Source organism: Mastomys coucha, unplaced genomic scaffold (genome assembly GCF_008632895.1).
Source record: "Mastomys coucha isolate ucsf_1 unplaced genomic scaffold, UCSF_Mcou_1 pScaffold16, whole genome shotgun sequence".
Taxonomy (NCBI): domain Eukaryota; kingdom Metazoa; phylum Chordata; class Mammalia; order Rodentia; family Muridae; genus Mastomys; species Mastomys coucha.
In genome coordinates, this window is record NW_022196898.1 from 105,241,244 (window position 1) to 105,254,901 (window position 13,658).

The 13,658-nt window shown below is 42.0% G+C and overlaps 1 protein-coding gene across 2 annotated transcripts in view; it reads left to right on the plus strand.

Annotated features, from left to right (window-relative positions):
• Nucleotides 1-13,236: 13,236 nt before the first annotated feature.
• Nucleotides 13,237-13,658, plus strand: part of Hnrnpf (heterogeneous nuclear ribonucleoprotein F) — a 1,956-nt gene continuing 1,534 nt past the window's right edge. The window contains exon 1 of one of the 2 annotated variants that reach the window (XM_031375962.1): nt 13,237-13,439. The gene's annotated coding sequence lies outside the window, so the exon portion shown is untranslated. Of the gene's footprint in view, nt 13,458-13,658 lie in introns of both variants that reach the window. The other variant, XM_031375963.1, reaches the window with a different exon arrangement.

Sequence of the window (13,658 nt, forward strand, 5' to 3'; positions counted from 1 at the left end):
TGTACTCCACTGCTGCTGCTGTCCTTGGTGGTCATTCATGGTACTGTCATCACTAAAACACTGTCTTTTGCTGCAACTAGGCTTCACCAATAGCCTCTCATAGGCTTTCTTAATGGTGCCAAGCCTCAACTCCTTTGCATGACACCTTCAGTCCTGGGCCATCAATTGCAAACCAATGCTGCCCCTTCACCAATGGCCTTCCATGGCCTCTCACTGTGTCGAGCCTCAGTTGCTCTTCATGACCCCTTCATGCCTTCAAAACCAGTACCACCTGGGTGACTCTTACACATTACCAAGTCCTGCTGCAGCACAAGGTACAACCATGGCTACCTCTGGAACACAGTCTCTTTGCTCTCAAAAAACACTTCCCAGAAGATGTAACCTCAATGATGCTGGTCTCTTCTTAATCACCGCTAATTTCTTAGCTCCGCTAACCAGCATCAATAGTCCCAGTAATGCAAAGTTTTAACTTTCGTAGTTCTGGTATCTTGTTAATCACAGCTGATACTTCAGCCCCAGCTAACCAGAACCACAGAATCTTCACATTCAAAACAATATGGCCCTGATAAGAGTCTTATCTTCCCTCTGAAATGTCACAAGCCAGGTCTCCATCTTCTGCACTGTTCTCAACATGATCTTCCAAGCTCCTACAGAATATCCCACAGAGTTCTTAACAATCAGTGGCTCTTCTAGCTCAAAGCTCCAAAGTCCTTCCATAACCCTCCCCAAAACATGGTCAGGTTGTCACAGGAATACCCAATTTGTACCAATTTGTCTTAGTCTTGTCTTGTCTAGTCAGGGTTTCTATTCCTGCACAAACATCATGACCAAGAAACAAGTTGAGGAGGAAAGGGTTTATTGAGCTTATTTCCACATGGCTTTTGATCACCAGAGGAAGCCAGGACTGGAACTCAAGCAGGTCAGGAAGCAGGAGCTGATGCAGAGGCCATGGAGGAATATTTCTTACTGGCTTGCTTTTCCTGGCTTGCTCAGCCTGCTCTCTTATAGAGCCCAAGACCTCCAGCCCAGGGATGGCACCACCCACAAGGGGCCCTACCCTCTTGATCACTAATTGAGAAAATGCCCCACAGCTGGACCCCATAGAGGTACTTCCCCAACTGAAGCTTCCTTATGTGATAACTCCAGCCTGTATCAAGTTGACACACAAAACTAGCCAGTACACCTGCCCACTGGGGTTCCATAAATGACCTTTATGGAACACCATTGACTGCACTCAGAGGTAGATTTTGTTCTTTTGACCAAGAGGAAATAGTTTTACTTGAATGGGCCTCTAGTGCTAAAGTAACACTGTGTCAATTAAAATTTTACAACTTGCAAGAGATATGAAACTTCACAATGCTAATGAAAATAAAGCCAAGGAATTATAAGAAATATAGGTTAAGAAGCCATCAAAAAGGAACTGCAGAAACCTAACAGCAAATGACAAGCTGGGTCCTTCAGGACATGGAATGGCATGTGGAAATAAGTAGATAATTCCTCCATCTCTCATAAAAATATTGATCAAATTTATGGTCATGCTGCATAATCTAGAAGGCACCATTACATACGGGGATTTCTTTGTCTGCTCCATTATTCAGCTCAACCCTCATTTCCTGACTGGTGATTTATGAATGTAAGGAGCCAAGGTTGAAGTTCAGTGTGAGGGTGGGTCTGTCTTACAGATCTCTCTGTCTCTTTCTCTCTCTGTCCCTGTCTCTGTCTCTCTCTGCCTCTCTCTGCCTCTCTCTGTCCCTGTCTCTGTCTCTCTCTGCCTCTCTCTGTCCCTGTCTCTGTCTCTCTCTGCCTCTCTCTGTCCCTGTCTCTGTCTTTCTCTGTCCCTGTCTCTGTCTTTCTCTGTCCCTGTCTCTGTCTCTCTGTCTCTCTCTGTCCCTGTCTCTGTCTTTCTCTGTCCCTGTCTCTGTCTCTCTCTGTCTCTGTGCCTCTCTCCCCCTCCTCCTCTTCCTCTCTCTGCCCCTCCCCCTCTCCCTCTCTGCCAGGGGCCTACACGGTCAGCCCCCACTGCTCTCAGTGCTGCTGTCTCTCTCTGTCTCTCTCTCTGTCCCTGTCTCTGTCTCTCTGTCTCTCTCTGTCTCTGTCTCTCTCTGTCCCTGTCTCTGTCTCTCTGTCTCTCTCTGTCCCTGTCTCTGTCTCTCTCTGTCCCTGTCTCTGTCTCTCTCTATCTCTGTGCCTCTCTCCCCCTCCTCCTCCCTCTCCTACTCCCCCTGCCCCTCCTCCTCCCTCTCCCTCTCTGCCAAGGCCTGCAAGGTCAGCCCCCACTGCTCTCAGTGCTGCTGGAAGGCAGCAGGTGCTTGTTCCCATCAGGTGAGCAAGTGGAAAAAGCTGAAAACACAAAGTCTTCACATCTGCTGTGTGTAAACTCACTATGTGTTTGCTATCTAATTGATAGTTATCAAAGTTTCAACTTACGCAAAAGCATTCATGTGAGAAAAACAAATAATACAGAGATTTCAAAGCTTCACTAGAACTTCAGTGAACATTAATAAATTCCTCCTGCAATAGTTCAAAGTAATTCTGTTGCTGTTTTGTTCTGCAAAGAGCTGTGTTGGGTAGCTGAAACAGATACCACTCTGCTTTACACCAGAGCAACCACAATTCCCAGAGTCTGGCCATTTAGGTACACTTAGGTACAAAATACCAACCCATCCCAGGCATTTCAATAAAGCTGTATTCCTACTATCTATCTGGGAGTAATGTAAATTGTCACCATTATCTCACATAACATTCTTTTGCCTCTAATTGCCTATGAGAATAAGAGATACCAGCTTAGAACAGCTTCCCTAAGTTTCCCCAAGTCTCTGGCAAACACATTCCCAAACCTACATCTCTGTTGTACGGAGACCCTTCACAGATTTCACTATGCTGGGCATTGACTAAAGTTTAAGACTGAATGTCTTTATTGATAGTAGAAGAATTTAGGCCACAGTGATAAGTTTTCAGAGTACAACAGGACATACATCAATTAGAAGTACTGATTACCTTAGAGACTAGATTTCAAAGTGGTACATTTATTTTGTGTTTTTCCCTCTCTATATATTCTTCCTGAGGATGCTATACAATGAAATGAGCAAAAACCATGCTACATCGAAAGGGAAAGAGCAGCTATGATGTTCAGGAACTGAAAGTCCACTGTATTTTGCTTCCACTGCCCATTTAACAGAGATGGAAACAACTATAACCTTCCAGGCAAGAGGGAAGGGAGTCCTGGAGCCTCTCCTTTTGGCTATCAGACTATGAAGATAATAAACCCCAGGAACTGGTCTTTCCCCCAGAAGTCATGCTGGGAGCCTGGTGTCAGCCAGATGGGGCACTTGTCTACCAGAAAGAGGGTCACAGAATTCTAATGACTTGCCAGACTACTTTGCAGAAGTGAGAAGTGCAGAAGTGCAGAAGTGCAGAAGTGCAGAAGTGAGAACAGAGACAAAGACAGGAGGAGCTACATCTTTGCCCTGACTGTGGGGAATGCTTCTTACCTTCTGTTTAAACACAGACCTCATGATGGAGCCCTAAAGATGGACTTGGGGAGGCATGGCTACTAGATTTTTTTTCTGGTTTTCTTCTGAATGAGACCATTGAATAAATCTCTTTTCTCAGCTTTTAACTATTAGTTGTCTCTTGAATTGATGTATTGAGAAGGTAGTGAGGCTAGCTTTTTAGACCTACCAGGGCATGGCCCTTGACCTTACTACTCTGATAACACTCTGAACTGGTTAGGTGAAACTTCTAATGCCACAGAGTTCAAAGCCAGCTCAAAATACCACACCAGTTCTTCTTGACCATTGACATGATGAGTTTGTACAGATGCTTGATGTTTAACACAGTAGTAGATAGGATCTTCTCCAAGGCACTGCGAGTGTTCACTATATGGCACCCATTTTATGTGCTGTTAAGGTCCAGCAAAACAAATATTTTTCTACTAGCTCAAGTCTGAAAATAGGCAACTGAAATATAAATTTTAGGAATCAATCCATCATTTCTGTGGATTTCAGGCTGTAATGGCTGTTCCTCCTTGTCAACCTGACTATATTTGGAATGAACTACAATCCAGAATTGGAGGACTCACCTGTGATCCAAATCTTGAGGCTGGGTGACACAAGTTTCTGACCTGGATCTTGGTTGCATGGAGATCTTGAGGCATAGTGGCCATGAAAAGCTTAGGCACAGGCAAGGTAGTATACACCTTTAATCCCAAGAGACTGGTCAGCCTGGGATAAAACAAGTCCCAGATCCAGGCATGGTGGTATACACCTTAAATCTGGGCCACACCTTTTGCTGGAGACCTACATTAGGACACTGGAAGAAGGAAGATTCAACTCTTTTTTACCGTCTAGCATTTACTTGCCAGCACATCTGTTGGAACCTACTTCTACAGAAGACCAGCTGAAGCATTGACCTACCAAAAAGCTACATGACCTAGCTTTAGAGAAACTTCTCTGTCAGGCATGATCTGTGTATTAAGTATTTTGTGTATTAAAGCTCAGCTAGAGCTTTTCCGGCTTTGCCCATGTTCTTACCCTCTTCCCTCTCTGGACCTTTTCCATCCTGTATTTATAAATTGTTCAACTCTGGTGCATGTACTTAATGAACTATTTGATGTGAGCCTGGTGCCACCTGACCCTTATGGCATCTGTGTGCCAGAGTAAGAACAGTGTTGGATGGTTAATGCTATATATAGCAACTTTCAAGGACACCTGGTCTGACTCACTAACTTCACAGAGGTTGTAAAGGTTCTCAATCCATAAGTAGGTGATGCTGGAGAACATTCTGAAATAAAGCAGAAAAGAGTATCTTTAAAGTTGTGTGTGTGTGTGTGTGTGTGTGTGTGTGTGTGTGTGTGTGTGCATTCAGGTACTTGCATGTGGTGGCAAGGGAGTAAAGGTCAGATGACAACTCTCTCCTGAGAATTCTCTCATGACAACTTGTGAGATCTGCGTATCAAACTCAGGCTGTTAGGCCTGCCCAAAGTGCCTCGACACACTGGGCCATCAACAAGTACTTTTACCATTAAAATGAACCTGTCCTCTAGGTTCTTTAGTGTATCAGGACATCAAGTTGTGAGTGGCCAGATGTTTCCCTTAATAACCTAGAATCCTTGTGTGGATTTTTATTCAAATCTAGCATTGATTTGTTTTGTACAGGATGAGTCCTAATGTTCATTTTGCTTCATGTAGAAGGTTATGGATCCTGGTTAAGTTTTCCTGTGCTAATAGATTATAAATGGGCTCATGGCATCTGTCCCTGTTCAATATTCTGCTTTCTCCCTCATGGTATAGCAAATGAGGAAGAAAGAACTCTGGGCCTGTCACCAGGTGACTTCAGAAACCGAACACAGGCACAACAATTAAAACAAGGCACCAGTCATGTCTGACTGTACTTTAGATGCAGGCTCTGGCTATAGAATGGGTTGCTATCTGCTCTACTCTCATCTAATGAACACATCACAACTCCTCAGAACTAATGCTCTAATCCAAAATTCCTGCCCAAGATTAGGAAGGAATTGAGGGCTAGGTCAAGACAAGAAGACGTGCTCTTACAAGCCCAGGAGTCTCTTGGCAAACCCCAGCCTGGAGGAAAATATAGTTCTTAAGCAAATTTGTACATATCTTTCTGAGTTCTGTATAATATTCAAATATTCTCACATAATTTTAAGCAAATCCTGGTTGAAGTTTCATGGATTAGGGTTTATTTTGAAACTGTGAGTTATTTGTGGATTTTAAAATTACTGAGTTGGGCTAACTTTTGTTTGTTTAAAAAAGGGAGAAAGAAATAGCCTAAACTTCAAGCTGTTGGTGTTGAAATTCTGAACAGTATAAATCAAGACAAGGGGATATCCCACAGGCTCTGCCAGAGTAACAGCAAATGTGTGGGGCTGAAGGATTTAAAGGTCATCACAAGGCAGAGAGGTGAGATACAGCTTTCTTATGAAACTCAAATTACTCCTTTTTATGGTAGCTATTGCCAAGCTGAAAGGAAGCTGGGGCGATTAACAGGCCCTCTGCACACTGATGATGCATCAGGAAGCTATTCTTCCTCCTTTAGAAAATCAGCTTATGGGTAGCACAAGGACAGAGCATAAAGCTGACCCACCCCCCAGAGCTCAGAAGGACTCAGACATGCTGGACAGAGCAGATGAGTTGGCAGTGTGACATGCCTTATTCTTAGTCCAGAGGTCAAACACTTCCCCCATTGGATTGCCATGTTTCAGTCATCAGACTGAAGTCTCAGCCCCACCACTGAGGATGGGAACTTCCCACCAAGAGCTTCATGCCAGGACTCCACAAAAACAGACTCAGATGGAGCTGCCCAACTGAAAGGGCTGTACCCAACATAAGTGACAGCTTCCTATGGCTACACAGATAGAACCCCTCAGCCAACCTCCCCAGACTATATGTTCATGTCCCTCCCCTAGACACTCCTCCACATGCAATTAGGGACCAAGTACATACAAATGGCTGGGGCAAGAAGTAGGGGGTGGTTAGACACACTCAGGTAAAGGTCTACCCCTTCCTTCTCTGAGGAAATGCCAACAATCCATAGGCTTACTCCTGAAGGCTTCTTGAAACCAACAGTTTGAGCTAAGGATAACACTTTTCAAGACTAGGAGTATGTGTGTGCATGCCCATGTGCGCATACATGCATGTGCACTAGCACCATGGCTCTGTATATAGATATCTGTGTGTTTGTATCTATGTGCAAACATAATAAACTTATATATGTACAGCCATGTGTCAATTAAGAGATCTATATACACAGTAAGAAATGCACTACTGAGTTTTCCATTGTACAAACATCATAAGCAATGGATATTTGTACAAACTAACAAGGTTACAACAACATCATTAAGTTTTATACATATTTTATGGAGTTACTAACACATAATGTGGGCCACCAGTGAGCAATATATCATCACGTAGCAATAACTGGATAGGCACAAATATATATAAGGGCTACATTAGAATATTCATGCACATGTGCACCTTGATGGAACCCTGGGTGGCCGGAGCATGGCAAACATGGCTCTGGCAGACTTTTCCCTTCTCCTACATTACCTCTGTCATCCAGAAATGGATTATGTTACTAAAGTTACCCCCCAAGGTCTATTCTCTTATTTGGTCACTTCTGCCTCCTGAAGCTGACTACCAAGGTCCAGCCATCAGAGTATTGAAACCCACAATCAAAAGTCTCCCTTGTCTCACCTATTTTCCATGAGACTTGTAGGTCTCCTCTATACCCAGAGGCAGCCCTTTGTCCTTTTCTCTCTATCTTGCTCCCTTTCCATTCTCCCTTGTCTTCTGATCTCCTGTCTTTGTTTCTTATTTCCTGCTCCTTTTCCCTCTAGTGCAAATACATCTCCTTTGTGCTAAGGATTTGGTCTTTGAGATCTTTAGGGTCTTGAGCATACCAGTGCCTGCACATCTGCCTGCATGTCTGTGCATGCATGGTCACTAGAGTAGATGCAGATTTTAATTATACAGTTAACATGGTATTATCAAAACTTTACAGTGTCTTTCTTTACTTTCCTTCTTTCTTTTGTTTTTGAGATAGTCTCCTTGTATAGTCATGACCCAAAGGCTTCATAATTATTATGCCCTTTAAAAGAAATAAATTTCAAGCTGGGCATGGTACACACTTTTAATTCCAGCACTCAGGAAGCAGAGGCAGGCGAATCTCTGTGAGTTTAGTACCCTGGTCCTGAATATGCTCCCACCAAGGTATTTTTTTTCTCACCTCATGCCTAAAACAACAAGACCCATATAACCCTGGACTAAACCCTCTGCAACCAACATAAATCTTTCCTCTATCATTACTTCTGTCTGATTTTCATAGCAGGGAAAGTCCTACTAACACTGCTCTTTGTTCTAACCCTCTGTGCTGAGAAACGAAGCCAACAGTGGGTGAAGACAGCCTCGGCAAGCCCTCTGTTCCAGACTGCAACCCGCTAATTAGGCCTCTGTGATTTCACTAGAACAACAAATAGCACACAGGTCAAATTATGACCTTTAGATATTGACATGTTCATCCTAAAACAAAGCTGTTCTGCACTGTCATCCCTGAGGTAAATTGATGCACACACTCTGCAGGGGAGCAACTGCCCCCCCCACCCCCCAACTACTGCAGACATGGAGCAGGAGCTGACATCTAGCACAATGGAAGATGTTCACCTCTTCTATCTTACCCTTCAGAGAAGGAAATAGGGCAGTAAGGAAGGCTGACTCATGAATTCTCCCTATCTTCTTTCTTCCTAGAGAAACCACAGGGGATTTCCTCTGTTATGGAATTCTGAGACCCTGATTTGCCTGCCAGCTTAAGTTACATACTAATGCTGATGATAAATATTTGAGGAGCACAGATATCTCCACATCAGGGTTAATTGTGCTTGTATTCATATGGATGCTCAGAAATGTTTTAAAGACAAATGTAAGGGAGATGCATCATTCTGGAAACAGCAATCCTCCAGGAGAATGGTATCACTCTGAGGCTGAAGAGAGCCACTGGACAGGACTGCTGCCTTTTATTCAACATTGTTGTAGCCTTTAGAACAGTTTCTATTAGGTGAAACATGAGCTTGCCCTTTATTACTCTCAGCTCTGTGTGCTTTTGGTGCTAGCTTGCATAAGTACATTTTAATTCTGAGAATGTCCATACTTCCACAATTAATTCTGTCCTCTATAGAAATAATATGTGAGGTCTGTCCTTCCTCCCTTCTTTCCTTCCTTCCTCCCTTCCTTCCTTTCTTCTTGTATTACTATATTATGTGCACAGGAGTTTTGTCTACATGTAGGTCAGTGCACCACGTGTGCACAGAGAGGCCAGAAGAAGGTGTGGGATGCTCTGCAACTAGAGTAACATGTGTTTGTGAGCCACCATGTGGGTGCTGAGAATTAAACCTGGGTCCTGGACAAGAGCAAATACTGAACCATCTCTCAACCCTTGCCCATTTTTTTTTTCAATGATTAATACTCAATATTGAAAACTACTTTTTTTCTTCGTTTTTTGAGGCAGGGTTTCTCTGTGTAGTCCTGGCTGTCCTGGAACTCACTCTGTATACCAGGCTGGCCTTGAACTCAGAAATCTGCCTGCCTCTGCCTCCCAAGTGCTGGAGGCACGTGCCACCACTGTCTAGCTGAAAACTACTTTTTTTTTGTCTGAGTGTGACATGAGATCCTAAACCAACCCTGGAAGAGAAGAAGAAAGATAGAAAAGCAAATGAAGTCTGAACAGAATTAGGAAGTCAGTAGATACTAACACACTGCAATGAAATCAATCTCCCCTTTAATAAACTCACCATAGTTACATTGTAACATTAGCACCATAGTTACAGTGTAACGTTACAGAATGGTGGGTGGAGGGTTTAGAAGCTTCAACACTGCTTTAATAACTCTCTGGTAAATATAAAAAATACTCTAAGTTTAAGGAACAATATGGTCATTAGAGACTTTTACTTATGAGTAGATTCAAAGGACAGTGGATGAAGTGTGGTGAGCCTGGGGAGACGTCTGGAACTACTCTTCGTCATCATGGTGTGAACTTGACAACAGTCCTCTTCACAGTGGTCAGAAAAAAAATGAGATTGGCATCTCAGTGAAGCTCAAACAAACATGTCAGTTCCCTGGCTCCACAGGGTATGACCAATTTCTTACATTTCTGTTAAGTATAAACTACAGACACATAAGTATTCCCTTGCTATATACCTCACTTTTGGCTCTACTCTGCTTTGCAGATTAACTCAATATTTGTATATGAGACAGAATGATAAAGTACCAACTTCTCCAGAATCAACAGCAACAGGGAAATATGGTTCTTAGCTTTGAAATCAGGAAGAGCTAGACTTAATTACCAGACATATCCTTTTCTAGACAGATTCCTCCCAAACACAGTATTTTATCCCAGTATTCTTATCACTAAAGTTGTGATAATGAATACTGTATTGCTTTTGTTTTGGAGACAAAATACCTCACAAGAATAACTTACGGTAGGATTTGTCTCTCGCAGTTTGAGGGTATTGTATCCACAGTCAGGAAGAAGAGAGATATAAATGCTGTGCTCAACTCGATGTAGGCCCATGGGGTGGTGCTGCACCTTTGAGGTGGGTGTCTCATCTCAATTAACCTAATTTAGGAACTCCCTAGTAGGCATTCTCAAGTTTGTCTCCTAGGTGACTGTAAATCTTGTCAAGCTGGTGTTCATGGTGGCTGTGAGATTTAATGACACCAAAGAAGTTAACCAGTTCCTAGAATGTAGAATCTAAATGTACTGCTCATACATCCTCTAAAACAACTGCCCAGGTTGGCAGTAGTGTAGCTTTCAAGTATACCCATAGATGGAGGAGGTAAAACACTGTTCATTTAACAAATACAAATATACAGCTAAAAGTGTTTTGCTGAAAGATGTGCAGTTTCCCAACTGTACAGAGCTGGGTTGTGGCCGCAGCTATGGTCCACAGTGGTTCTCCACAGTGTATTTCCATTCTCATCCCTCTGCCAGCAGAATCAGTAGTCAATACAAAACATCCTGGGATACTTACAAATGGCAATTGCCTCTATGTTAATCACACACAGGTGTATCAGTGGAAATGAACTGGGAGGCCTGCCCTCAATCTTTAAGATCCCCATTGAGACAGAACAATTAAAGAAGACTAATGAATATGGCATCAAGGAGTAGTTCAAGCTGTATCACCTACAGCTCAAATGCAAAGCAATCTACCACCGTCTATCTAATAACAGAGTGGCTGAAGAAAACCTTCTAGGAAAACTGCTCACAGTGGTGAGAGCTTGTGTAACATGCAAGAGCTCTGAGCAGAAAAGCTCCAAAGCCTCATAAAACCAATTAATGATGTAATGATGCTTGGCTCTGTTAATTACCACCATAATGTAATATAATTAAACCCAGTGGCAGGAGAGCAACACTACCAAGATGTGGACAATTAAGTTACCCATAACATATGTAAGCTATATTTGTGTACCACATAAATCTGAGAGGAAGGGTCTATGGCCATCTTAATTAAATCAAGTCTTTTTTTCTTGTACTTGTACATAATAGTCCTTTGAAGACCAGGTCTTGGCATCTCTATTCCCAACTTTAGAGAAAAGGCCTCTAAACATGAGCAAGTACTGAAAGAGGTTTAAATAGTCACGTCAGGCTTTTGCTGAGAAAGGCTTCCGAATCTTCACCTCTGCATCTTCACACTGAACACAGCGCTCCATACATGTGGGTATGAAGCCAGTGTGCAGAAGAGATGATGCAATACTTTGTTTGTTTACCTTTTAGAGAAAACTTCCTTCTAGTTCCAATTATGAAAAGAATTAATCATGAATTAATGTTCAGTTTTATTATTATTATCCTTTATACATTGTCACGAATTTAATAGCTCCTGTCTCACCATCAATGACTTCACTAATCCATCTCTTTCTCCCACTCTTGCTGATTTGGAAACAGATTTTCAGATATTATAGAATTTATGTTGCTAATGTTCTAATACATTTCCATGTCTGGCAAAAGGTTGATCTATGTTTCTCTAAATCTAATTGTGTTTTTTTTATGATCATGACTTTTAAGTTCATTTTGCCAATTTTTGCTCTTAAGTAGGACATTTTATTTTCTCTACATTTAATTACTGATGTGATTATTGATATGTGAGATTTTTATGTCTGACATTGTACTATTTATTTTCAGTGTATTTTATACCTTAATTGTTTTTGTAATCTACTCTTACCTGCGTTTGTGCTATGTAGATATTTTATACAGTACCATTTTAATTCCATTGTTTCTCCACCATGTGAGTGAGAGGTGCTTGCTGGCTGTGGATGCAGTGTGACCAGCTGCCTCACACTTTCATGCACACGTTCCCCATTAGAATAGACTGTGCTCTCAAGCTATGAGCCCTAGTGACCATGGCTGCTTCTCCCTCATATCAGGTGTTATTCACAGTAACAAGGCACATTCAAGTTATTGTTTGCTTTCAAATAGCATGTTTACATATATATTTTGTTGCTTGATACTTTCATTAATGCATAGAAAGTACCTTGATCAAATCCACCTTACTCCTTCCCTTTCTTCTCTTCCCCTATTCCTTACCACTACTTCCCCTAATTCAATGTGCTTCCACCGAGTCCACATAGTGCTGCAGGTATGTGCCTAGGTCATCTATAGGAGCCTCTCAGGGGTCACATCCCTGAAGAAAACTGACTCTCCCTTTCCAGTAGCCATCTATCACCAATAACCCTTGAGCTAGGGGTGACTGCCTTTTATCAAATAAAAAATACCAAGTTAAAATCCATTCATTTTTTTTTAAATTATTTCACTTATATATGATTCAACTCATACAGAGTTAATCTCAGCATGTTGCAGTGAGAAACCCAACCTGATCTTGCCCTCAAACACCAGTTTTATAGCACAATTTATCTAATAATCTATTTTATCCCATCTTGTGACATTTCATCTGTTATGTGCTAAATTCCTAAGTAAATTCTTATTAATTACTTCTGTACTTTCTCTTCTGAATTTTGATTATATCCTACCAGTATATTATCTTGACCCATTACTATTTCATTACATGTATTGTGTGTATGTATGTATGTATATGTATGTATGTATATGTATGTATGTGTAATTGAGACTGCCAGGAAGGCAGAGAGAGGAGAGTCTCATACTATAGCCCTATCTGAAATACACTATGTAGACAAGTCTGGCCTCACACTTCTGGAGCTCCTCGTTCGACCTGCCTCTGTCTACTGAGTGTTGGGATATGATACTGCACAACCACACCCAGTGTTCCATATATAATGTCTGTTTGTTGATGCTAAACAAATAATCAGTATAAGGAGTTAATCTTAGATATGAGCTAGTCTATGGAACATGAACGTATTTGCTGTAAGGGCTGAGACTGTTGCTCTCATACCACAGCCCCAGCAAGCATGAGCAATGATGACACTCTGTCTGTGATACCTTGACTAGTTTCTAGTAACTCAGGAAGCTCGATAAAATTTCTTTGAATAAGCAAATTAATAACAGACTTTCCTGACATGTGGATGATGGAGAGAAAGAAAGCAGGTTACAATACAGTCATGTTAACACCAATCTGAGAGATATTACAAATTTCAAAAGAAAATAATTATTAAATACAATTGTCAACACACAGTTCAATAGTGTCTGGATACTTTTTTTTTTCTATTCAGCTCTAATAAAAAGTCTGATTAGTTGGAGACGAGAAGCCCGAGGTTGCGAACAAAAAGAAGATGCACCTGGACTTTCCCCGGAGCCCTCTGCGTTTTTAAGGCGTCGGGTGGAGTTTGGGTTCGTAAGCCGCGTTCCTTATTGAAAAATAGAAGTCACTTCTACCTTCCTCCCCTGGAAAACTTGTTATCTTCCATTAAGTGTTTCCTAAAGAAGGCATCTGTGGTGGTTCTTTAAGCTACAAAAAAATTGCCCAAGCTTGTGACATCAGCCCTGTCAAGTATGCTGGGCCCTGAGGGAGGTGAAGGCTATGTGGTCAAACTCCATGGCCTACCCTGGTCCTGCTCAATTGAGGACGTACAAAACTTCCTCCCCGACTGCACAATTCATGATGGGGTGGCAGGTGTTCATTTCATTTATACTAGAGAAGGCAGGCAGAGTGGTGAGGCTTTTGTTGAACTTGAGTC